This window comes from Vicugna pacos, chromosome 12, assembly GCF_048564905.1.
Source record: "Vicugna pacos chromosome 12, VicPac4, whole genome shotgun sequence".
Lineage (NCBI taxonomy): Eukaryota > Metazoa > Chordata > Mammalia > Artiodactyla > Camelidae > Vicugna > Vicugna pacos.
Genome location: NC_132998.1, coordinates 26,731,464 through 26,758,380, shown reverse-complemented (window position 1 = coordinate 26,758,380; position 26,917 = coordinate 26,731,464). Strand labels below are relative to the sequence as shown.

Here is a 26,917-nt window from a genome sequence, read left to right as displayed (position 1 = left end):
AACCCCAGGGTGGAAAAACTAACATTGTCACTAGGATATGAAGAAACCATGGTGAAGAACTAGCCACAGCGAGGCCCCGCAGAATGGCCAGCGGCATCTGCTCCTAGGGCCTTTATCAGCAGCCTTGTATGTTCTATTCAAGACTCTCAGAACGATTGTTGGCATGATGTAGACAAATTGACGCAAATTAGTTTAGCACAGGCTATGCAAAGTTTAAGCTTGTTGAGCAATAAACGTGGACCACATAGCAACGGCTCCCAACACTATGCAAAAGGTGTTGGATGCAAAGTACTAACTACCCAGACCCTCTTCTTCCAGAAGCAAAATTTGCAAATTATTGGTGGAGGCTGGGGAAGGGATTTGGGGGGGTCAGGAAGCTGGCAACAGAGGCTGGAGCCCCCATACTGACCCTGAAAGCCAGCGAGGGCTGTGAAAAATATCTCCTGAAAGGGCTGCTTTCCCTGTCTAAAACCAACTGCCTGTTATTTCATGGCCATAAATCCTCAAAGGATTGGCCCTCAAAGATTAAGGGGATTCCGCCACTTTGCTTTTTACTTTGGTTCAAATATCTCAAGACAATTCCTTCGAAGCTGGTGTCACACAGACCACCTAGAGGGGCCTTGTAATTGTATTTACAGTAATTTAATTACAGCAGGGAGAGCTTCAGAAGGCAGAATTTACCAAGATTGATAGTATAGGTGTTGCTGGCAGAGTTTTAATCTGTTAAATCAACAGAGAAATGGTAAAAATATAGCCACTCCAGAATTTAGAAACCACTTCATGAACTTTTTCTTTTTTTTTTTTTTCCAGGGAGACTGGGAGGGTGAAGGAGGCGTTTTCCTGGGGTCCACAGCTTTCCCACTTTTGTTCATATTATTTTATACTCCATGCACACATTACATTTGATCTCACACAAACACACGTGAGTCTGGATATTACAAATGCACCACAGCCAAGTGTGTATGCATGTGTGTTTAATTAAACATATCTCTGGATAGTTATTCAAGAACTTGGCAGCTGTGGGGTTTCTGGGGAGAGCAACTGTGAGAATACAAGGTTGGGATACGAGGCAGACTTACTTTTAATCTCATTCCTATTCTTTTGTACTACTGCTTTAAAAAAAAGCTTTTTATAGCAAATATTTGAAATAGTTTTTCAATGACTCCATAAGGAAATTTTTCCTGCAAATATTAAACCACAATAGCCAGCAATCTGTACACAACTTAGACTGTTTGGCTAACTACCTACCCAGCTTTGGTCAGTGTCTTTCCCAGGGACTTTGGCTTTCTTACATGTATAATGGTAGGTAATGAACCAGCTACTCCTGAAAGCTCCTCGCTCTGAGATTTATTGATCAGAGTCTAAAGACATCACGTGCTGCTACTGCCACCTAGCAGTCCAACTGGGTCCAGCTTTTCAGGACATTTAAAAAGAAGTCTGGGGGCCATTATTCAACACACAAAGACTTCACTGGCTATGCAGACATCCTGCAGTCCCTAAGTGCTTTCTGGAGCAGCAAAGATTACACATATATAAACAAATCCTTAGATATTTAAAAAACAGTTCTTAAAAACACTGTTAGAACTAACAAATGAATTCGGTAAAACTGCAGGATACAAAATCAATACACAAAAATCAGTTGCATTTCTTTATACTAATAACAAACTATCAGAAAGAGAAATTAAGAAAGAATTCATTTATAGTTTCATCATAAAGAATAAGATACCTAGGAATAAATTTAACAAAGGAAGTGAAAGACCTGTATGTTACTACAAGACATTAATGAAAGAAATTGAGAAGACACAAATAAGTGAAAAGATACTCCATGTTCATGATTGGAATACTTAATGTTGTTAAAATGTTCACACTACCCAAAGCAATATACAGATTCAATGCAAATTCCAATGGCATTTTTCCAGAAATAGTACAAACAATCCTAAAATTTGTATGCAGCCATGAAAGATCCCAAATAGCCAAAGCAATCTTTAGAAAGAAGAACAAAGCTGGAGGCATAATGCTCCCTGATTTCAAACTATATAATAAAGCTATAGTAATTAAAATAGTATGGTATTGGCATAAAAACAGACACATAGATCAATGGAACAAAACAGAAAGCCCAGATATAAACCCATGCATATACTGTCAATTAATTTATGACAAAGGAGCCAAGAATATACAATGGGGAAAGGACAGTCTCTTCAATAATTGCTGTTGGGAAAGCTGGACAGCCACACGCAAAAGAATGAAACTAGACCATCATACACAAAAATTAACTCAAAATAGATTAAAGACTTGAAAGACCTAAAACCATAAAACATCTAGAAGAAAACACAGGCAATAAACTCCTTGACATAGTCTTGGCAATAATTTTTGAATCTGATACCAAAAGCAAAAGCAACAAAAGCAAAAGTAAATAGTGGGACTATATCAAGCTAAAAAAGCTTCTGTACAGCAAAGGAAACCATCAACAAAATGAAAAGGCAGCCTATTGAATGGAAAAAAAATAACTGCAAATCATATATATGATGAGGCTAATATCCAAAATATAAAGAACGCATACAACTCAATAAAAAAAAAAACCTGATTTTAAAATGGGCAGAAGGTCTGAACAGACATTTTTCCAAAGATAGCATAAGATGGCCAACAGGTACATGGAAAATGCTCAACATTATTAATCATTAGGGAAATGTAAATCAAAACCACAATGAGCTATCACCTCACACCTGTTAGAATGGCTATTATCAAAAAGACAAGAACTAACAAGTGTTGGCAAGGGTGTGGAGAAAAGAGAACCCTTATGCACTGTTGGCGGGAATGTAAATTGGTGCAACTGCCATGGAAAACGGTATGGAAGTTCCTCAAAAAATTAAAAATATAGAACTACCACACAATTCAATTCTGGGTATTTATCTGAAGAAAATGAAAACACTAATTCAAAAAGATATATGAACTCCCATGTTCACTAAAGTATTATTTACGATAACCAAGACATGGAAACAACCTAAGTGTCCTTTGATGGATGAATCAATGTAGAAATTATGAATATATATATGAATGAAATCTTGCCATCTGTGATAATATGGATGGACCTTGAGGGCATTATGCTAAGTGAAATAAGTCAGACAGAGAAAGACAAATACCATATGATCTCTCTTATGTGTGGACTCTAAAAATAAAAAGCAAACCAAAAAACCCCACAAAAACCAAGCTTATAGATAGAGAGTAAACTGGTACCAGGGATGGTGGCCAGAGGTGAGGGGGGTGGGGGTGGGAGAAATGGGTGAACTATTATTTTTTATTTTAAGTAAATTGAATAACACATTAAAAAATAGTACTGAGCCTGTAATATTTGACTAATAGTAAAACCCTCACTGCAATTCCCTGGCTTGAAGGGCCTTTGGGAGTGTACATCTCAATGTAACAGATACTTGCTGGGTATCAACTATATGTTCAGGGCACTGTGCCAATGTGTATGTGTGGCAGAAAAGAGGTAGAAATTTGGTGTCCTGAAGTTCAGACACTGGAGCCCTATAAGGGCAGAGACCAAGACCTTTTGGGGGTGTATTCTTGGTTAGCCTATGCATCTCCAGCAGCTAGCATAGTACTGGCACATACTAGGAATTTAATAAATGCTTGTTTTTGATGAATGAATGGATGATTGCATGCATATCTGCATGAATGAATGAGCTGGATTTGAATACATGTTTCCTGCTTATAAGTGCATTTTCTTCTCTGAGCCTCCATTTCCTAGTCTGTAAAATAGAAATGATAATCCTAAACCCTGATTGTGAAGGTCCAGTGATTAACAAAGGGCATTGCCTCTGTCAACTGGAAAATATTTTAAGAAGGACATGGGGTAGAGGAATCTCCATATTTTGAGGCTCATCAACCATTTATTTGTATGACTAAGAAACATATTCTTTACTCTCCAAATTGATATTTGCATTTGAGAACTAGAAAATGTTTTCTGCCATATATCCTAAATTTATTTGACTAGTTAAAAGGAATATTGTGGAAATAGCCCAAATTCAGTACGAAGTACACACAGAGGTTGTTCTCACCATCTCGTCCCCCAACCTCGCCCTTTTTGGCAAATAAATAGGTTGTGCTTTGTTTTTTACCTCATCTCCAGGTTTCCATATACGTAAATTGAAAGAGTCGAATTAAACTTGACAAGTCTCTTCCTTTCACAACAGACTCTAGCAAGGAAAGTTGTCCAGCAATGGCACCAGGGCGGGCCCAATGTTTGGAAGAAACCATGATACGCTGCCATCTGTTGGTGATGATTTAAATTATTTTAAATTTTAAACAAGGCTGAAGTTAAGCACTTAACTATTAAGTACAACCTAATGAATTTACACATGTATTTACAGTAAAACTCATTACAGTGCCAAGGTAAAAAGGTCTTTTCCCCTAAAGTAATAATAATAATAGCTGACTCTTAAGAAGCATTTGGTACCAAGTGCTACATGTGTTCTCCAACTTAAACCCTCACACCTACCACAAGCCGAGTTTCTTTGATTATCCCCACTTTACAGATGAGGAAACTAGTAGTCATTGAGGTAGTAACCTGCTCCAGGTCACAAAGGTAGTAGGTAGCCGAGGCAGAACTCAAGTCCAGTCCTTTCTGACTCCAGGGCCTTACCATTAACATATACCCTCAGCAGGTGTATTCTTTGCTTAATTTCCTTTCTTCTGATTAGAAAAGTATTCAGAAAAAAAAATCTTTGTAGAAATTTTATAAATCACAAAGGAAATAAAAGTAACTTGGATCCTACAACTAAAGCAAAATCAGTGTTTTTGTGCATGTCTATCAAGTATTTTTAATGCTTATATTGTGTACATATTTGTACTTTATATATAATTGTCAAAACAAAAGATCTCCTTTTCTTTTTAAATTCATTCATTTATTCAATTAAATTTAGCAAATGCTTACTTGGTGCCAGATACAGATACAATGGATGAGATTAAAAAACAAAAACAGAAACAAAACGACATGATCCCTTGTGAAACTAACAGTCTAGAAGAAGAAACATACAAATAATCATAAAGAGATAAATACTCCAGAGGAAAATTGTTCTAGAAGAACAGGTGACAAGGGAAGCTAGTCTACACTGGGGGGAACCACAGAAGGCTTCCTTGAGGAACTGATGCTTAGAAAGGTATGGACAGTTCATGTATGTCTTCCCCCTACCCCTACAACCAACTTTCCAAGCAATTTTTGGCTTCACGGAGGGGAAAACCTGCCCTCTCCATTCTGTTCCCACTGCTCGGGTAGGCACAAGGACAGATTGGTAAATTCTTCCCTAAGCAGATGAAAGAGTGGGAATAAGATGTCATTCTTTTCTTTTTGCAGGCACCCTTACATTTACAAGTGCTTTTGAGACTGCCACTCTTTGGCTGTAGGGAGAGGAAAGCATCTTCTCACAAACACTGCATTTCTACTTCCACCACTTAAGGGATCTAGAGGTCTAGCCCCAATTGTTGGGGCCTCTCTTGAGGGAGAGCTAGAGTCTACAGTTTTCAGCAGAGGTCCTATTGTCAGCTCCTGGGTGACAGAAAAAGGCCTGCTTAACAATTGTACCACTGGTTCTCAATCCTAAAGGTACATTAAAATCATCAGAGCTTTGGTCCTCAGCCTCAGAGATTCTGATTTAAATGGCTTATGGCAGTTCCTGGGTCTCAGGTTTGTTTGTTTTAAGCTACCTGTGAGCAAAGCAAGCTAACAGCAACTGTGTCATTTCTGTTATTTCTGTAGCATTTAAAACTGTTACATGCTTCCTTCTCCCACACTCTGAAAACTCTTTCCTTGGTTTCTCATGGTTCATAGCACATTTAATATTTGATAGGAATAGTTTCTTCTCATTGTTTTCTTTTTCAGAGTTTTATTGGCAACTTTTGCTAGTTTTTTTTTTACATTAACTTCAGATTCAACTTACTTAGATTTGAAAAAACTGGTTAATATTTTAATTGGAATCAGGTTAAGTGAATGTATGAACAGTTATAATCTTTCTGATGTTCAAATTGTTCTATCTTTTCCATTGAGAATAACTTTAAATTGGCTTAGAATTCTTTCTAAATTTAAAAAAATGGTTGTAAAATATTTTAAACATACAGAAAAGTGGAGAGGACAGAACAATACATCCCCTCATGTACACATCATCCAGCTCTAATGATTATCAACTAATGACCAGTCTCGTATCATCTACACCCTCATCAACTCCCCACCCACAGATTACTTTTAGGTAAATCGCAGACATTAATATATTGTTTAATTCATAAAATTACAGTGGGTAATTAGTTATAAGGACTCTTTCTTCCAGCTTTACCGAGATATAATCATCATATAACATTATGCAAGTTTATATGGTGTGACAATTTGATACACCTATGTATTGTGAAATGATTAAGCACTCTTTTTTAAAATAGCCACAATATCACTATCACAAGTAAAAAATTAATAATTCCTTAACATTATTAAATATCCAGTCAGTATTCAAATTCCCTTTAGTGTCTTATAATTTTTTAAGTGTTTTTTTTAAAATGGGACCCAAACAAGGTCCATAACTTCATTTGGTTAATATGACTCAAGTCCCTTTTAATCTATAGGTTTCCCCTCAGTTTGTTTTTTTCCTTGCTATTCCTTATTCCCCATGCAATACATTGACAAAATGGGTCATTTTTCCTGTACAACGTCTCAGTCTGGAATTATTGATCTCATCCATGTGTTGCTGTTTAACATGTTATTCTGTTCCTGTTTTTGAAAATATCTGGCAAGACCTGGAGATTTGATCATATTCAGGCTTGATTATGTGGCAACAATTGTCTTTCATAGGTGAAGGTGTCTACTGCCATCACCAGGCATTTAATTGCTTGCTCATCTTTTTTGATAATGTTAGTGGCCATCAATGATCATTGATGGTAGATCCATTATTTTATTAATGGCTTGCAGAATGGTGATATTCTAATTTTGTCAATGCTTTTTTTATTAGCCAGGATACTTTTATAAAGGGAAGACTTCCTTCATAAACCATCTGTTGTCCTGAGCTACAGTTCATAAAATAAAGGCAAGTCAAATCCTTGATTTTCCCTCCTCATTAACTAATTTTCAGAAAGATTAGTTGACTCTCTAGCAACCTCCAAAAACAAATATGAGTTTTTTTGTTTGAGTAATAACATAAATTTATGGATTTAATGATATTTGATGTGTTCAACTCCCCTGTAGTTGTCATTTCATTGATACTCAAATTGCCCCATCATTGTTCCATGGAAGCCTCTTCAGTCTGGCTCCTGAGTCCTTTTAACAGGACATTAGCTTTCTTTACTAAATGTTTAATCTTATTCCTCTCTTTAACAGTCATATATTAAAGGGTTCACTTTTCTCTATCTTACTTTTTTCACTTAATGGTATATTCTAGAACTCCCTCCATGGTAGTACACAGAGATCTTCCTTATTCCTTTGCACAGGTGCCTAGGATTGTACTGTGTGGACGTTTCAGATGTACCAAAGTTTGTTCAACTAACCTATTATTGAACATCTGGATTGTTTCCAGTCTTCCTATTACAAATGATGCTGCAATGCACAAACTTTTGTGAACATATTTTCATATTTTCACCAGTGAATCACTGGAATAAATTCCTAAAAATTGGATTTCTGGGTCAAAGAGCATTTGCACATGTAATTTTTCCAGATATTACTAAATTCCTTTTCATGAAGCTTGTGCCATTTTTGCACTCCTATCAACAGTGTATGAAAGTGCCTCTTAAACAGGCTGGTAACAAAGTCTATCATCAAACTCTTGCATCTTTGCCAATCTTATAGGTAGAAAATGAGATTTTATTATGAGCCAGGGTGAGATATTTTCTAATGTCTTTGTATTTCTTTTTCTGTGAACTGTCTACTCAATATTCCTTGTTCATCTTTCTATATGATTCTTGGTCTTTATCTTTTCTATTTCCAAAAATTCTCTCTCTATTAAAGGTATTAACCCTTGTATCAGTAAGTTGCAAAAAATTGTTCTCAGTTTGCCATTTGTATTTTCATTTACAGTGTTTTTTGTCATGCAAGTTGTTGTGGGTTGAAAAGTCCCCACCCCTCATTCCTATATTGAGGTTCTAACCCACATAACCTCAGAATGTGACTGTATTTGGAGATAGGACCTTTAAAGAGGCAATTAAGGTAAAATGAGGCCATATTGGTGGGCCCTAATTCAATATGATTGATTTCCTTATAAGAGGAGATTAGAACACAGATACAGGGGGAAGACCATGTAAAGACAAAGAGAAGACAGCCATGTACAAACCAAGGAGAAAGGCCTCAGAAGAAACCAACCTTCCTAACATCTTGATCTCAGACTTAACAGCCTGCAGAATTGCGAGACAATAAGTTTCTGTTGTTTAAGCCACCAAGTTTTTGTTGTGGCAGCCCTTGCCAAGTAATACACACAAGGTTTAAAATATCTTGTCAGATTTACCTTTTCCCTTATTGCTTCAGATTTTGAGGCTAGTTAGGAAACATCACCTACTCCCAATAAAGAAATTCACTCTTGTTTTATTTCTAGTACTTACATCGTTTCATTCCCCCCGCCTCAATAAATATTTAATTTTAGAATAGTTTTAGATATATAGGACAGCTGCAAAGATAGCAGAGAGCATTCTTGTATCCCCTTACCCTATTTACTCTGTTGTTAACATTTTATATTACTGTAGTACATCTGTCAAAACTAAGGAACTAATGTTGATACAACGCTATTAACTAAACTCCACACTCTACTTGGATTTCACTAGGTTATTTTCTAACATTCTTTCTGTTCCCGAATCTCATCCAGGATACCAGATTACATTTACTTGTTGTGTCCCCTTAGGTAACGTCCAGGTTGTGACACTTCCTCAGACTTTCCTAGTTTTTGACGACCTTGACATTTTATAGGAGTATTGGTCAGGTATTATGTAGAATATCCCTCCACTGGGGGTTTTCTGGTGTTTTTCTCACGTACAGATTAGGGATATGGACTACTGGCAGACCACAGAAGTAGCATCCTATTCTCATCCCATCAAATCAAGAGTACACGATATCAGCATGACTTATTATTGATGATGTTAACCTTGATCATCTGGGTAGTGGAGAATTTGCCAGGTTTCTCCACTGTCAAGTTATATTTTTCCTCTCTTTTCTTATTTCTTTGGAAGCCCAGGATGCATTAAAGCACGAGAAAGGGGTTAAGCTCTTTCTAGGAAAATGTCTGATGAAAAAATGCTCTATTTCAACATTCCACTGCCCAAGCCTCTACTGTGAGCAATAGAAAACTTGGTCAAGCTCCTCAAGGCTGGTCAGATTCCAAAAATGTAAATGTAAATGTAAATCATTCAAATGTGATATTTGGTTTTCATGGAAACTTAAAGCAATTATTTTAATTAATTATTTGCAGAAGGTCATGGGAGAGGGGGGAAAGACTGGTTCAATATGAAAATTTTGGTTATATGGTCTTTCCTTGCGTGTTTTGTAGTATTGCCACATTGCCTTCTGGTGCTGAATGTTTCTGTGAGAAGTCACTGCATGTTTCTGAGAAGAACCTAAGAAGAAATGGTTTTCTTTCCCTTATAAGTAACTCAATGTTTTTACCTGGCTGCCTAAATCATTTATTTCTCTCTCTGAAATAATTTCCATACCAAAATATTTGCCTTTTAGAAATGTACAATGCAATAATTTTTAGTAAATTTACATAGTTGTGCAATCATTACCACAACCCAGTATTAGAATATTTTCATCACCCCACAGAGATCCTTTGTGTCCATTTGCAATCAATCCTACCCCCAGTTCCAGGCAACCATGGATCTGCTTTCAGTCTCTATAAGATTTTCCTTTTCTTTCATTTAATATAGTACTGGAAGTCCTAGCCAGGGGAATTAGTAAAGAAAAAGAAATAAAAGCCATTCAAGTCAGAAAAGAAAAAGGAAAACTCTCTATTTTAGATAACATGATATTATATACATAAACCCAAAAGACTCCACCAAAAAGCTGTTAGAACTAATAAATGAATTCAGTAAAGTTTTAGGATTCAAAATCAATACAAAAAAATCAGTTATTCTATACACTAATAATGAATTATCAGAAAGAGAAATTAAGACAACAACTCAATTTAAAACTGCATCATAAAGAATGAAATACCTAGAAATAAATTTAATCATGGAGGTAAAAGACCTATAAACTGGAAACAAATAAGATATTGATAAAATAAATTGAAAAAGACACAAATAGTTGGAAAGATATTCTGTGCTTATGGATTGGAATAATTAATATTGTTAAAATGTCCACACTGCCCAAAGCAATTTACAGATTCACTGCAATCCCTATCAAAATTCCAGTGGCATTTTCACAGAAATAAAACAATCCTAAAATTTCTATGGAACCACAAAAGACCCTGAATAGCAAAGCAATCTTGAAAAAGAATAACAAAACCAAAGACATCAAATTTTCTGATTTCAAACTATATAACAAAGCGATAGTAATGAAAAAAGTATGATATTAGCATAAAAACAGGCACATAGATCAATGGAACAAAATAGAAAGCCCAAAAATAAATGCACACACACATGGTAAATTAATTTACAACAAAGAAGCCAAGAATATATAATGGAGAAAGGACAATCTCTTCAATAAACACTGTTGGGAAAACTGGACAACCACAACCAAAAGAATGAAACTGGACCACTATCTTACACCAAACACAATAATAAACTCAAAATGGATTAAAGACTTAAATATAAGACCTGAAATCATAAAACTCCTAGAAGAAAACAGGCAGTAAACTCCTAGACATTGCTCTTGGCAATGAGTTTTTGGACTTCATACCAAAAGCAAAAACAACAAAAGCAAAAATAAACAAGTAGGACTACATTAAACCAAAAAGCTTCTGCAGAGCAAAAGAAAAGATCAGCAAAATGAAAAGGAAGCCTACTGAATAGGAGAAAATATTTAAAAATCATATATCTAATAAGGGGTTAACATTCAAAATATTTAAAGAACATATACAATTCAATAGAAAAAACAATCAATCCAATTTAAAAAGGGTGAGAGGATCTGAATAGACATTTTTCCAAAGAGGACAAACAAATGGCTAAAAAGTACAAGAAAAGGTGCTCAACATCACTAGTCATCAGGGAAATGCAACTCTAAGCCACAATGAGATATCACTTTACACCTGTTAGAATGGCTATCATCAAAAAGAACACAAATTACAAATATAATGAGGATGTGGAGAAAAGGGACTGCTGGTGGGAATGTAAATTGGTGCAGCCACTATGGAAAACAATATGGAGATTCCTTAAAAAATTAAAAATTGAACTACCATATGATCCAGCAATTCCACTACAAGTATTTATCCAAAGAAAATGAAATCACTATCTTGAAAAGATATACTCTCATATTGTGTGCAGCATTATTTACAATGGCCAAGACATGGAAACAACCTAAGTGTCCATCAACATAGGAAGGATAAAGAAAATGTATACATATAGAATGGAATAATATTCAGCCATAAAAAGGAAACCCTGCCATCTGCAACAGAATGGATGGAATTTGAGGGCATTATGCTAAGTGAAATAAGCCAGACAGGGAAAGACAAATACTGTATGATCTCATTTATATATGGAATCTTAAAAAGAAAAAACTTAATTCATAGATGTTGAGAACAGATTGGTTTTTGCCAAAGGTTGGTAGGGGTGGGGGTAGGGTCAGAAGGTACAAACTTCCACTTATGGGACAAATAAGTCCTGAGGATACAATATAAAGTATAGTGACTAAAGTTAACAATACTGTATTTTATATAGGAAAGTTTCTATGAGTAGATCTTAAAAGTTCTCATCACAAGAAAAAATGTAACTATGTGATGATAAATGTAAACTTACTGTGGTAGTCATTTTGCAATACTATTTACATATATCAAACCATTATGTTGTATGCTAAAACTAATACATTGTATGTCAATTATAAATCAACATTAAAATATTTGCCTTTTCTGGAAATTCCATGTAAGAGAAATCATACAGTATGTAGTCTTTCACATCTGGCTTCTTTCACAGGTAGGAAATATTACTGAAGAATGTTGAAGCATATCACTGATCATATGTATTAGATGCAATGACAGAGGGAAACAGAAGGTATTGATAAAGAATTATGAGGAACAAAATGTCAAAGTCTGACAAATTATGAAAATCAGGATAGCAGAGTAAATCTGATAAACAATTATGAAAAAAAACTGTTATCAAAGTAAGCCCAATGTAACTACTAACCGGAATTGGAAAACTGCTTGTTTATTAAACATTGGATGATGTATAAAAACTAGCTTTAATTGCAGATTAAGTAATTTCCAGAACTGAAGATCCACTATAGGTTTGTAGCCACTTCTGAGTAACTTGCATACATTCCAGTATTATTTTTTTGCTCAGTAATAAAATTATCTAATTCTATTATTTATGAATTGGCATGTTCCTTTGAGTCTTCTCATTTCTCCTACATACACAGCATATTGTTTTTGAGATTCATGTATTCTGTAGCCTGTATCAGCAATTTGTTCCTTTTTACTGCTGCACAGTACTCCATCATATGATATATAATGTATTCTCATTATTACTGATAGTTATGTTTATAACATCACTTCAAACACTGAGTTAGTGAATACTGAATTACTGTTCCTAGGGAAAATACAGGAATAAGTTCCTGAAAAATGTCATTTTCATTGTCAACTAACCAATACATAACCTTGTTTTGTGTGTTTCTGTTTGAAAACACCCTATTTTTAATGTATGGTTGGTTCATTAACACTAAACTCATGGCAAACAGCACTATAATTCATGCCTAAATGAAGCTAATTTTCACATATTAAACACATGTATTTTCTCCATAAGGTATATCACAACCTTCTCGTGCTTAGGAACAGTAGATGGCACTTCAGCCTTATGGTTGGATAGGATTTTAAACAAAATCACCAAGAAAGGCACAAAATGTGAATAACATGGCACTAACTGGACTGTAAAAAGACTTGTGTACAGCAAAAATGCTGAAACAAGCAAGCAGAGTGTCACCTTGTTTGACCTCAGCTGGGAACATGTTTGTTGGGTCACTCAAATTTTCTGCTGCTCTGCACATGTGCATGTCCAAGAATGACCAGGAAATCACTGTCTTGATTTGGGGTTATAAATTAAGTTTTAGCAAACAGGCAAATTTGCAAATGTGAAATCCATGAATAATGAGAATTGACTTTACTATATTTTATCTATTCACCAGTTGATGGACATTGTGATTATTTCTACATTTAGGCTACTGTGAATAATGTTGCTATGAACATTTACATACAATTCTCTGTGCAGATACATGCTTTCATTTCTCTTGGGCAGATACCTAGGAGTAGAATTGCTGGGTCATATGGTAAGTTTGTTTACCTTTTAAGAAACTGTCAAACTGATTTCCAAAGCAGTTATAATATTTTACACTCCCACCAACAATAACTGAGGGTTCGTTTCTCCACATCTTCACCAACACTTGTTACAGCCTATATTTTAATTATAGCCATTTTAGTGGTAGCTTACTGTGGTGACATTTCCCTAATGACTAATGATTTGGGGCAACTTTTCATGTGCTTAATAGTCATTCATATATCTTTTACGGTGAAGTGTTCATGAAAATATTTTGCTCATTTTAAAATTGGGTTGTTTGTCTTCTTATTGAGTTCTTTCTGTATTCTGGATACAAGTCCATTATCAGATATATAATTTGCAAATATTTTCTCTATCTGTGGTTTGTCTTTTCATTTTCTTAATGATACTTAATGAAATGCAAAAGTTTCAAATTTTAATTAAGTATATTTTACCAATTTTATCTGTTCCGGAATGTGATTTTGGTGTTATAGCTAAGAGTACTTTGCCTAATCAAAGGTCATGAGAATTTTCTCCTATTTTCTTTTAGAAGTTATATTCTTTATCTTTTAAAGCCCAATTATTTTAGTAGGATATTGTGTTTGGCATTGTTGATTTCTCCTAGATTATGATGTACCAGTCAAAATGTAGACTTAATTTTTTTCAGAAAAAGTATTTTTCTTAGATTTTGCTTATAAATACTTGTGTGTTTCATTGTTTTGTTTTTCTCCATAGGGGACTTCAATTAAATATTTAAAATTTTTATAATTTCTATTACATATTTTTAAATTTTAATAATATCTATTATCTGTCATTTTCCCTATAATTCTTTTTAGATATTTTTTTTCATTTCTAATCACTCTGCTGCTGCTTTTAGTCATATTTTGTTTTCCTTGTGTTGTTTATAATTTAATCTTTATTTTTTGAAGTGATTTTGTTTTTTCCTTGTTTTCTCTTTGACACTTATCACTTAATGCTTCACCTTCTTCTATCATCTAGCTATCACCTTCTATAACCTGGCCAATTCTTTCCTGAGCTCTTTTAGTTCTGCTGTATGATTTTCCTTCTTAGTAATCTAAGAACTGAAGTAATCTAAGAATCTAAAAACTGAAGCATTAGGTTTCTGAAAGATCATGTTGGGATGTTGGATAATCATTTTCTTTTTCTTTGGGTCAACAATTTTCTGTTGAGTTTCTCTGTCTTCAGGAACATTTTGTTGCCCCTTTCCACTGCTTTATTACAGTTTCATTGTAAGGATTTTATTGTATTTTATTTTCTGAAAAAATCTATTAGCCATAGATTCCTAAGAAGGGTAGAGGAGGGCAACTTCAAGATTCTGCAGTACAGAATAAGTCTGTTGTAAAAGACCTTCCTAATGAAGTGACATTTAAGCAGACCTGAAGGAAGTGAAATGGCAAGCCAGAAATCCCCCAGATTCTAGGAGAGGGAATAGCAAGTATGAAGGCCCTAAGGAGAATACTGGACATGTCTGAAGAATAGCAGGGGCTCAATTTGACTGGAACAGAGTTTGAGGGGAAAAGAATTGAAGATAAAGTCAAGGTGCAGGCAACATTTCTAATCATAGGAAGTGAAAGGATTTTGGCTTTCATTCTGAATAAGATGGGAAGCCGTTGGAAGATTTTGAGCAGAGGAACTGACATAACCTAAGTTTTATAAGGATCACTCTGACTACTTTGTTGAGAACTGACTATAAAGGTATAAGGATGAGAGTAAGGAGACTCATTAGGAGGCAACTACAATGATTCAGGTGAGAAATGATGGAGGCCTGGACCACAGTTATAGACAGTGGAAGTGGTAAGAAATGACTGGATTCAGAATATATTTTGAAGGCAGAAGTAACTGGATTCCCCCTAAGATTGAACATGGGGTATTACCAAAAGGAGGAGCTCAAGACGACACCAAGTTTTTTGAATTGAGTAATGCAGTTGTCATCAACTAAGCTGAGAAAGACTGCTGGAGGATGAGGTTTGAGGGGCAAGATCAGGAATTAGGTTTTGGACATCAAGTTTGAAATGCCTATTACACATCTTAGTAGAGACATACAGTAGACAACTGATTACACATAGAAGTCTGGAGTTCAAGGGAGAGGTCTGGACTAGAGTTATAAATTCAGAAGTGATCAGCACATTCATAATATCTAAAACCATGATACTAAAACTAGACGTAACTTCAGTTACTCAATCTAGGGAGTCATTTTTTGATTAAGATGTCTGAAGCCTGAGCCCTGGGACTCAATGTTTAGTAAGTCAGAATGAGAAGGCGCTAAAACATGAGATTCAGATGGTACCTGAAACACCAGTGAGGATCCAGTGCAGAGCCCAAGAACCTGTTCACAGAGCAGCCTCCTCTTCTACATTGCCATGAAGTCCTGTAAAACAAACAGATAGCCTCTTGAATAGGGTAAAGGTGGGGAAGACCACCCTGGAAGACTAAGCACTTTTCCCTAAAGAAACTAAGTTGACTCTAAAAAGACTTTTTATAATGGAAAGAGATTGAGTTACCCTGAAAGACGGGCAAATTTGTGATTTCCCCCCTGCCATCAAAGGGAATGGGAGCATTAAGGCAAGTTATAGAAAATAGAGTGCTATATATTTTGCGTATTTGAGTGTAGTGTACAAAATTTAAATTCTGCTACATTGATTTACAATGTGATCAAAGATATCCATATTCCTCAACCCCTACGAAGCTCTGACGGCCCCAGCAGATCTAATTTACTCACAGGTCTCAAAAGCTTGAAGGGAGATGATGTTGTGCCTTCAGTTGTCTATTTCAATACAAACAGCTACGCTGTGCGTGAGCAGTTTAATGCATTACGTTACTTGGTAATCACCACAATTTCAGGAATTGAGGACTATTATTAGTCCATATTTTAGAAGTCAGAGAATAGAAGCACAGACAAATAACCTGACCAAAGTAGCAGAATCATGATTAAAACCCCTGTCTGGTTACAGCACCCGGATATTGTATTGCCTACTCACATCACCTTGAAACACAGGTTTAAGCTATACGAGGCTCCAGGAATCTTCAGGGAAGAGGGGAGGGGCATAAGGTATCCCTTAATATCCAGGAGAGGTGCTGCATCTCCTGGTTTCTCTGTCTATATAGTACAATGCCAAGAGTTTTCACTTTTGGCAGGTAAATCTGAGCTCCCTGGAGCAAAGAGCGGTCAAGCTCTTCTTGATTTTTCTTTTTTTAATGAAAAGTGTTATTTTCAGGCTACATGAAACAGTGGATTGTATAAACCAGTATTTCATCCCTTTCTTGATTCTGCGAGAGAGAGGTGTTCTCAGTTTTGTTTTTCTTTCTATTTCAAAAAGCAATTCTTTGGGGGTTTTTTGTTTTTAAAGAAATAGACAAACCCTGCGTTGATCTTGACCAAATGCATTTTGAAAAAAATCAGCACACAGGCAGGGGTGTGGTGAGAGTATCCCCCTCCCACACCTTTTTTAGGAACATAACCCTTTTATTGTCCAGCACCTGTGACAGTTTCATGTCTCTTTAAAGGAGATGAGAAGTCTGGAGCATTATGGGCTCTTTCAATGAAAAAGAGGAGTGGGTAGGCACATTGGAGGTAAGTGAATATATTAACATGTGGAACTGTGCTGCTGGAACAACCAAGCCCACACCCGGCATGCTCCTCATCACAGTCTGCTTTACTGTTCCTTTAAAAAAAATCTGGAACATATGTAGCAGAACAAATAAATTACTCACCATCTCTCAGAAAGTAAGTTCAAAAGTTGTTGAAGCTGCTTAGGAGGCTTCTGGACAGATGCCTCCAAAGAACTGAGCCAAGGGAGTTGGGGGTCACATCTTTCACAAGCATAAAGGCACCAACAGACACATATTGCTCAAATTCTGCCTCTCCTATAATTGGTCCTCCTAAGAAGCAATGGGCGGTGGGACTAGTGGTCTATTCTGGGACTATTAACTAGCACAGAAGCTCTGAAAAGCTAATTAATCTCTTGGCAAATAAATGATTAGGCCCCATGTAAGAATGTGCCCTCAAATCAAGGAAGGAAAGTAGGTCAGGCAGTCAGTGATGACAAATTTTAGCTTGGCAGTTTTAGATCTAGGAAGTGATTAATGTTGGCTCCTTTACACTTTGATGAAAGATTTGCGATTATTTCCCTCACATTCAATGTGAGTATAAAGGACTGATTTTAAAAGGTGTCCTAAAACAGGTTTTCCCCTCCAAGAACTCATTTTCCTTTGTATATTGTTTGATATCAGAATTTCACATGAGGAGAAATCCACCTACCCTGGTTACAGAGGACTTGATTTAAGATGCTTGATATCCTCAAGCTTTTTCTTTATTATACAAGAGGGATCATATCCCTCAGAATGCACACAGCATTGTTTAAACCATAGGGAGGCAATTGTTCCCAAACACAGGCCCAACTGAGAGGCTCTCCTATGGTAGTTCACACAAATCCCAGACAAACCATACTGTGCTCTGAGGTCCTGCGAAAAAAGTTAACTCAGTACGTCTCCCATCTCATGGTAAAAATACATGTTCTTTAAACCCGACTATTCCAGATGAGATAAGGACTCTATGATTCAACTTTGGGTTCTCCTTTATATATATATTTTAAAGCTCCATCTTGTCTATCTTCACCAATCCCCATTTAACTCTACCATTCGAAAAGGCTTTTGCTGGGTGAGCTATGCTACCATTTAGCCTCCCTTAGGCTTTGCCCCAAGGTGAAGTAGTTTAAGTTTTTTATTAGTCCCCTCCATAGGTCTAGCACCTACCCTAGAAGTGGATGAAAAATAGTAATCATTCTGCTCTGCCTGTTTATAAGTATCCAGCCCAAGTCCTTACAAAAGTAGGCACTTACTACTTATTTAAAAGGGGAGGGAATACCTCAAGTGGTAGAGTGCATGCTTGGCATGCATAAGGTCATGGGCTCAACCCCCAGTACCCCCTCTAAGAATAAGTAAATACTAAATACACCTAATTATCTCCCCCCACCAAAATAAATAAGTTAAATAAACTTAAAAAAAAATGATAACTCCCTCCTGTCCCAGAAGTTCTCTGCAGCCTATATCCATATCTATCCTTCCTGCATTCATTCACTCCTCATTTTCTGACCACTCATTTTGGCATTTATTTTATCCTTTAATGATGTATAAGTGCTTAATGTGCTTATGTCTTTCTTGAGTGTAAACTCCTTAAGGATAAGATTCATGTCATCTATCTTCTGGAGTTAGACATATGAATGGTGTATAAGAAATGCCCAGTGTTTTGATTAGACTCTCCTGGCTACAAGAAACAAAGGCTACAATTCCCTCAAGTAATGAGGGAGACTACTGAAAACCAAATAGCCCATAGGAAGAGCAGGACTTGTAGCAGAATCAGGCAATAGGATATCCAGTGTTGTACCACTCTAAGGTACAGCCAGGTAGAACCAAGGTTCAAATTGGTGTACTTAGGTTATTTTCCCCAGGCATACAGATTGAGTTCCAATGGTTTTAGCAGGAAAGCTGGTTTGAAGCTGATCTGTTAAGTGATATAGAAAGATAATTAAAGTGGGAATGAGAGAACTCTTAAAAGAGAAGACAGGAATAAGACTGAGAAAAGCAGGGGCAGCTTTCTTGATCACTGAATGCCTACCAGTTCGTTTTAGACTCTCATAAGGTCTGGCTGCACTTAGTGCCCTTGCCTTCAAAGAGATGTCTACACAATCATCCTCCCAATTCCACTTCCTTTTTGACTCTAGTTCAAGTGGGTTTCTCCTTAAAGCAAAATGATCCCTTTCTATAAACCAATTTCTTACTATAAAATGGCTCCTCATTTATACACAATATAGCACCCAAATTATTTCAACCCAATCATGGATTTTATTATAATCGGTTAATTGTTAGTTTCATAACTGAAGTCCTTCCTTCTGGGAATTATTGGGAAGAAAGAACATCACCTTCAGTGTATACATTGCAGTCTGCACTGTCTCTTCAGACCATGGAGGGGATAGAGGAGGGAATGCAAAAATGAAGACTAAACTGGGCTTGAGAAAATTCTAAGTCATAGGGAGAGATGAGCCAGACAAATTTTTAATGACTGAAATAAGAAAAGGAGACCAAGTTTAGCAACTGAGAGAAAGGATAAGAGAAAATCTTTCAACAATTATAGACTCTCTGTTGCAGGTCCAGGTTAGCAGACTTGGAGAGAATTACAAAGCTGGAAATAGAACTAATGCCAAAGATGAACTTTAACTCAGGGCTGAAAAATGGAGGGTGGTGGGGTAGGGTAAGTCAGATGCAGTTTCTTCTTTACAATTCACTGTGGCTGATCAGGAGGAAGAGATGTTAGCGAAGTCTAGTGATATGGAGTCCCTGACTAGAAATACACAAATTAAAGATGACTGTATAAAAAAGATGATAGTACAAATGAACTTATTTACAAAACAGAAACAGCTCACAGACATGGAAAACAAACTTACAGATAGCAAGGAGGAAGGGATAAATTGGGAGTTGGGATTAACAGATGCACACTACCATATATAAAATAAACAACAAGGATTTAGTGCATAGCACAGGATCTATATTCAGTATCTTGTAATAAACTATAATGGAAAAGAATTATATATATATATATATATATATGTATGTGTATATATATCTGAATCACTCTGCTGTACACCTGAAACACAATATTGCAAATCAACTATACTGCAACTTTTTTTAAAAAAATAAAAATATGAAAATGCAACAGGTTGACCCCTAAAGCCATCCCAGATATGAAATCCCTGACCCCAAAGTTTTACTCCTTCAGGAAAAAGTTACCTTGGCAGAGTCCTTAAGAAACTTCAGGAAAACAAAGACAACAGTAGCTACTGATGCTGCAAGAGTTGATAGATAAACCAACTTGGTTCACTGAGACTCTTCAGTCAGAAAGACAGCTTTTCAGCAGTCTGATGAAGTTTTGTATTTACCCAGAGAATTATGAGAGAGACTGAATTCTCTAAGTGAAACTGGAAGATGTCCAGGTACTATGCAGTTTTCTCCAAGGTCCTCTTAGAATGGGTCTGGAACACTTTAACAGAATGAAGACTGGCTACCACTGCCACCTGAGAAACAGGAAATTAGAAAGTCTTTCTAAAACAAGCCTTCTGGGTGAGGCCCAGGATGAACGTTTGTTTCTGCTAGCCAGAGAGAACTTTGTCTACTGTGACAGAGATTACTATAGACTTCTAATAGCAGAATTATAGCATGAATTGTGAAGTTAATCTCAAATTAATACTTCTGTATCTCTGCTAGATCTCTAAATCACATGATAGGGGTTTCAAAATACATTTGCACATTTTAAATCATTCTAGTTTATTCCCTCTCATCTTCATTCTCTTTCCCTAGGTATAAAGCAGACCAGCCATTTAGGCTCCTAAAGGGCAGCACTTCATGGCAATAACCTAAATTTGAAGTTGCTCAATTTGCTCTTATGTTTTTGCCCAATTGCTTACCACAACTGACCACTGTTAGCTACTTTCTGCTCTCAAATACCTTTACCTCTACAAAACAGTATAGAAACCTCATTTGTGCAATAAATAAATTCCTGGAAAACTGTCAAGAGTTTTTGAAACGCAATTATATTTTCCCACAGTTCTGACAGTTTCAGAGATGCTTTTATCTTCATCTGTGGTTGATCATCAGCTGACAGTGACTTTCAACTTCAGTTTTAACTTATTCCATTATAGTAGTTCCTCATTTGCTAAAAAAAATCAATGCATTGTGAACTCTGCTACTGTACAAAAGGAAAGAACAAGATCTTTCATAATGTGGATTACCCACTCATAATTTATATTCCTTTTTTTTAGATTTAGAATTTAGTATCAAGTGAGCTACTATTATTGTCTTCATATTCCTGATACTGGGTGGCCCCGCCTCTTTCCAACATTTTTTCCATTTCAACATCTTTCTAAGTCAGGCTTATTGAGATATCATTCACATACAATAAAATTGATCTTTTTAGTGCACAGTTCTGAGTTTTGAAAGATGCACACATTGTATAACCCACATCACACTCAAGATATTGAACAGTTCCATCATCTCCCAAAATTCCCTTAAGCCCCACTGCAGTCCACCTCTCCCAACTTTCAAGCATCGACTGATCTGGTACTTTTTCCCCTGTATTTTTGGCTTTTCCAGAATGTCATATAAATGGAAGCTTCAGTATGTAGACTTCTGAGTTTACATCTCTCACTTAAAATAGTACTTCTGAGATTCATTTATGTTGTTGAGTAGATTCCATTGTATATATGTACCCAGTTTGCTTATCCATTCACCAATTTAAGGGCACTTAGATTGTTTCCAGTTTGGGCTACTATAAAATGTGTGTCCAGGTTTTTGTGTGAACATGTTTTTATTTTTCTTGGGCAAATATCTAGGAGTGGGATTTCTGGCTCATATGTTAAGTGTATGTTTAACTTTATGAGAAACTGCCAAACCATTTTTCCAAGTGTTTCTATCATTCCGCATTCCCACCTGCAATGTCTGAAAGTCCTAGTTGCTCCACATCTTTAATAACATTTGGTATTATTTTTATTTTAACCAAGTAATGATACTTTATTGTGCCTCTGATTTGCATTTCCCTAATGACTAATGATACTAAGCATCATTTCTTGTGCTATCCATATATCTTCTATGGTGATTGTTCAATTATGCCAATGTTTAAAAAAACTGGTTTGTCTTCTCACTGAGTTGTAGTTCTTTATGCAGTCTGGACACATTTATCAGATACCTATTTTACAAATATTTTCTCCCAGTCTGTTGCTTGTCCTTTCATTTCTTTTTTAAAAAATTTTTTATTGAAAGATTCTTTATCAATTCTATAGTTTTATAATTTTCAGAAGTTTCACACACATGATTTCATATAATCCATAACTCCTTTTTAATCCCCTCCTCGCTTTTCCTCTCTCCACTGGTAACCACTAATTTGTTCTCTACATCTGAGTTTGCTTCTTTTGTTTAATTCACTAGTTTGCTGTATTTTTTTAGATTCCACAAATAAGCAACATCACACAGTATTTATCTTTCTCTGACTTATTTCACTTACCATAATGCCTTCCAAGTCCATCCATGTTGCTGCAAAAGGCAAAATGTTGTTCCTTTTTATGACCAAGTAATATTCCACTGTGTGTGTATCTATATATGATATCTTCTTTATCCATTCATCTGTTGATGGACACTTAGGTTGCTTCCATATCCTGGCAATTGTAAATAATGCTGCCATTAACATTGGGGAGCTGTCCTTTCATTTTCTTAAGTGTCATCTAAAACAGAAATTTTATCAATTAAAAAAATTTTTTTTCTTTTAGGATTGTACTTTGGGTGTTATATCTAAGAAATTTTTTTGTCTAATCAGAGATGACAAAGATTTCTGCTATGTTTTCTCCTCAAAATTTTGTAATTTTACACTTAAATTTATGATCTATTTTGAGTTACTCTGCATGTGGTGCAAGGTATGGGTTGACTGGTTGCAGTTACTTTTTCTTGCGAAGTGATGTCCAATTATTCCAGCATCATTTGTTTCTCTTCACTATCTTTTGCTAAGGTTCTGTTTAGCAGAGAATCTCTGCAGAATCTACAAAAAGAAAGGCAACCCCCCAGCTTTGGTGTGACAATCGTATGGTCAGAGATGAGAGCAGTTTCCAATTTATCTGAGTGGCAAGAAATGACTAAATAGTATGCTTTCCACTCCATAGACATACATAGTATAGGGCAGTCCAGAAAGAACTGTCAATGATTTCTAGCAAATATAACCTGGAACACACCTGTGGTTGAACAATTTAAGTTTATTACTCATCGCAGCAAGGGAGAACACATATCATGGGGAGCCATGAGGCATCTCAGTAAGACAGTGTTAGAAAGGACTTATATTATAAGATTTGAGTTTGTTGGGTGATCTGGGGGACTTTGCTCTAAATCAAATGCTGTCAGAAAGCAGGGGTAATTCTATAATTGGGTACCTTAACAAATCTTATGCAGAAAGATAGAAGACTAGAATGAGGATCAAGCTGTAATTGGCAAAGAAGTAACAGCCACTTAAATTAGTTTGATATTTTCAGTTTGTGTATTCACTGTTTGCATTTAGTGGCTTAGATAAGGTTCATGCTTTTCCTGGTGTTCAGGGATGATTACGGAGTAGTCTTATTTTTGTCCTGATGCATCATGGTTATGAAATGGCCTTTTCTGATGTTGATGTTCTCTGAAATTGTTTATATTCATCAGAAGACACCAAAGCCTAGCTGTGCCAGGCCAGCTCCTAGCAACACCAAGACCCACCTGATAGCACTAGACTAGCTACTCAATGCCAGGGACTGTTTTCCTCTTTCTCAGAATTTACTGGTTAAGAACTTAAGCCCTAGAGTCAGAAAAAACTGTTTGATTCAAGGGTCTGCTTTTCACTGGTTGTGGGCTCTTGGGTAGACTAACTTCTCTATGCCTCAGTTTTGTCATATGACTGTTGGGATAATAACAGTACTTGCCTCGCTGGATTGTTAGAGTACATATCAAAAACTTGTGTCAAATAAACCTTAGTTATCATCATTATATCACAGAAAAGATTAAGGATATTGGGGCAGAGAAAGGAAAACCAAGAATAAGTGCAGGTAATTGTGCCAGGAAAGTCAAACAATAGTAAAAAAAAAAAAAAGCGAGGATAGACAAGCAAAATATTTTACATCCAGTGGTAATCTAGATAAAGTTATTGTCCAGCTCATTTCAAAATGCCAGGATCATGCATTACTTTCACAAAAACATGGTGAAAAATAGGCAAATTTGTGTACAAATTTGTACACCAAGTGATTTGTCATTTAAATGAGTTCACAAAGAATACACTGAGAAGAGGGGCTGACAACTCAACAATGAAAACAATTATTTTGCATGTGCTAAGAGAGATAAATTAATGTGGATCGGATCCCTTTCAACTTCAATATACTATCAGCCCATACACAATTTATTTCTTGCTTTCATGTTTCAGGTTTTCAGGTTGCTTCTTTCTGGTCCTTTACTTTTTCAACTACCCTGCATTGTTAAGTATGCAACACCACATTTAACTTCTTTAGTTTTCCAATAATGCAAAAGGTTCTCTGTGTGCAATCAACCACAGGAAAATGAAGCCACTGAAGAGATCGGATAATTGATGTAAGTTGTATTAAGAATTTCTCCCATTAAAAGGAAGTTATTGCCTGAAGGCACTAAAGACTCATTATTTTAAGACATTATACAATCTTTCAAAATAACACCCAGAAATAAAAAGTTTCATTTCCATATTCTAAGAATGGGATTTCACAGAATGGGAATTAAGAACTAAATAGATGCAGCCTATAAAATAAATAGGGCCTGACTTCCTTGAGGCTCCTCCTACACAAAGGTAACCCATATCAAGATAGCATCTTTCTGTAGAAGCCATTCCATCAAGATATTTATTTCCATTTTCGATCTAGGGGTGGGTAAAGCACTGAGTGATAGTATTCATTTTTATAGGTAAGAAAATTGAGGTAATAAGAAAAGAAATGACTAGTGTCAGATCTACAACAAATACATGACTACCTATACTTGCAGCTTCATAAGGTTCTGGTGAGCTCACAACTTCCCCAAAGAGCTCCTCTACATCTTGGTTGGTTTGAGATGATTTCAACCACTGTTGTGAATTATGGCTTTAGTAACAGTAAAAATGCAAAATCTCCCAGGAATGGCTACAGTTTTTATCAGTCATTTATACCTTAAGGATTAAATTCTCTTGTAGAGTCAAAGAAGTGCAAGAGGAAGAAGAATCAGTGTAATCGTGCACTTCATACTCCAGCCTCGCTGTAAAGGTCACATATTAAGTAGACGCTCTGATAATAGGAAAACAGAGTTGGTATCCACCTTTTCACACGCTAGGTAAAACACAACAACCCACAGATCCTGCTAACCATTCAGATCATGTTTTAAAGTGAAAAGATTATTTCTCCTTTAAGTTCTGAACACTATAATATCTTTATATTCCCAGAACAATGGTCTAAGTGGATTTGAATCACTGCTCTGATAAACCAATCATTAAGCTGAAACCATAAACCACATTTAGTCCACTCCATTTAAGATCTGGCTGAAAGTTAGCTTCTGCCACGATGCTTTCCTTGGTTACCACGTCCTTTTCTAAGCGTTGTCAACAGTTATTACTCAGTTGCACCACCCTGATTATTTTGCATTCGAAGAAACATTCATTAAACATACATCAGTGTGTGTATGCTTTGTCTTGCTAACCAAATTGTGAAGGAAGATTTCACACTTATACAGGAATTCAGTTTATAAAGCCCTTTCACACCCACCTTCTCTTTTGATTCTCTAGGAAAAACCTACCATGGACTTACTGACATCTTGGTTTTATAGGTGTGGGAAGAGAGGCAAAGAAAAGTTAATTGATACCATTTATCTAGTTCAGTAGCCTTTTCGCAACTTACCCGTTTAGCCCTGGCAACAACCCCTGAGGCGGATGTCACAACCCTGCCACAACGTCCCTACCCTAAAGCTCAGAGTGAGATGCCTCACATCGCACGGGGCTTAGGTCCAGACAATATCCTCTTACCGCTACTCTTTTCAACACCTTCCAGACTGCAAGTAGAGTCATGGCCGAGGCAGGAAGACCTGAGGAGACACCGCGCTCGGCGGGAGGGGGCCAGGGAGGGGCGCGACGTCAGGTTCTCTAATCAGCAACTCCTCTTTTCACTACTAAACACCCACTCTCTTCAGCAAGTTTCGAGCACCTGGCGAGCCCTCAGTACTGCGGTAAGCGACGACGAACTAGGGGAGTTCTTACTTTCAAGAAGCTCAATTCTAAGGCAGAAGAGAATAATAATAATAATAATAATAATAATAATAATAATAATAATAATAATAATAATAATAAAGAAGAAGAAGAAGAAGAAGAAGAAGAAGAAGAAGAAGAAGAAGAAGAAGCAGAAGCAGAAGCAGCAGCAGCAGCAGCAGCAGCAATGTCTCTCTCGTCACCCCTGTAAAAGCACGTAGAGAGCCCCAAAGTGAAGGGCTGAGAGAAGGCAGCTCGTCACTCCCCTGAGGAGAAGCAAGTAAGGGAATGTCGAGGCCCCGTGCGAAGAGCCGGAGAAACGGGCGACCGTCCCACCTTCCCTAAAGCGAAGGTTCTGAACTTCGAGCGACCGTTACTCGCGGCGAAACGCAGGCTCCGGGAAGCCGCCGGGGTTGATACTCGCGCTGCAGGGCAGCCGCGGATGCGTTCCCCGGTCTCTGAGCCCCTCTCCGGATCTGATTGGACAGCGGAGGAAAGGGGGCGGGAGGCCCCAGGAGGAGGCGCGCGCACCGGCCGGCCGGGGGTTCTCGCGGTGGCACCCAGCCGGCGAAGGGGCGGGAGCCGGCCTGGGGAGGTGGGGGGCGGGGGCGTCGCGCGTGCGCACGTCGGTAGGCGACAGGCTAGGGGCTGCTGGGAGGGCTGGGCCGTTCGAGAAACCGGTGGGCGTATGACTGGTGG

General features: G+C 36.8%; 1 long non-coding RNA gene across 4 annotated transcripts in view; it reads right to left on the bottom strand.

Moving 5' to 3' along the window:
- Nucleotides 1-26,798, bottom strand: part of LOC140700172 (uncharacterized) — an 88,257-nt gene extending 61,459 nt beyond the window's left edge. Inside the window, exons 1-6 of one of the 4 annotated variants that reach the window (XR_012078456.1) lie at nucleotides 26,555-26,798; nucleotides 26,000-26,247; nucleotides 25,154-25,268; nucleotides 22,484-22,634; nucleotides 15,722-15,802; nucleotides 4,122-4,273 (exon numbers count right to left, since the gene is read on the bottom strand). This is a non-coding gene — a long non-coding RNA (uncharacterized lncRNA). Of the gene's footprint in view, nucleotides 1-4,121; nucleotides 4,274-15,721; nucleotides 15,803-22,483; nucleotides 22,654-25,153; nucleotides 25,269-25,999; nucleotides 26,248-26,554 lie in introns of all 4 variants that reach the window. The other 3 variants (XR_012078457.1, XR_012078455.1, XR_012078454.1) reach the window with 3 other exon arrangements.
- Nucleotides 26,799-26,917: the final 119 nt, after the last annotated feature.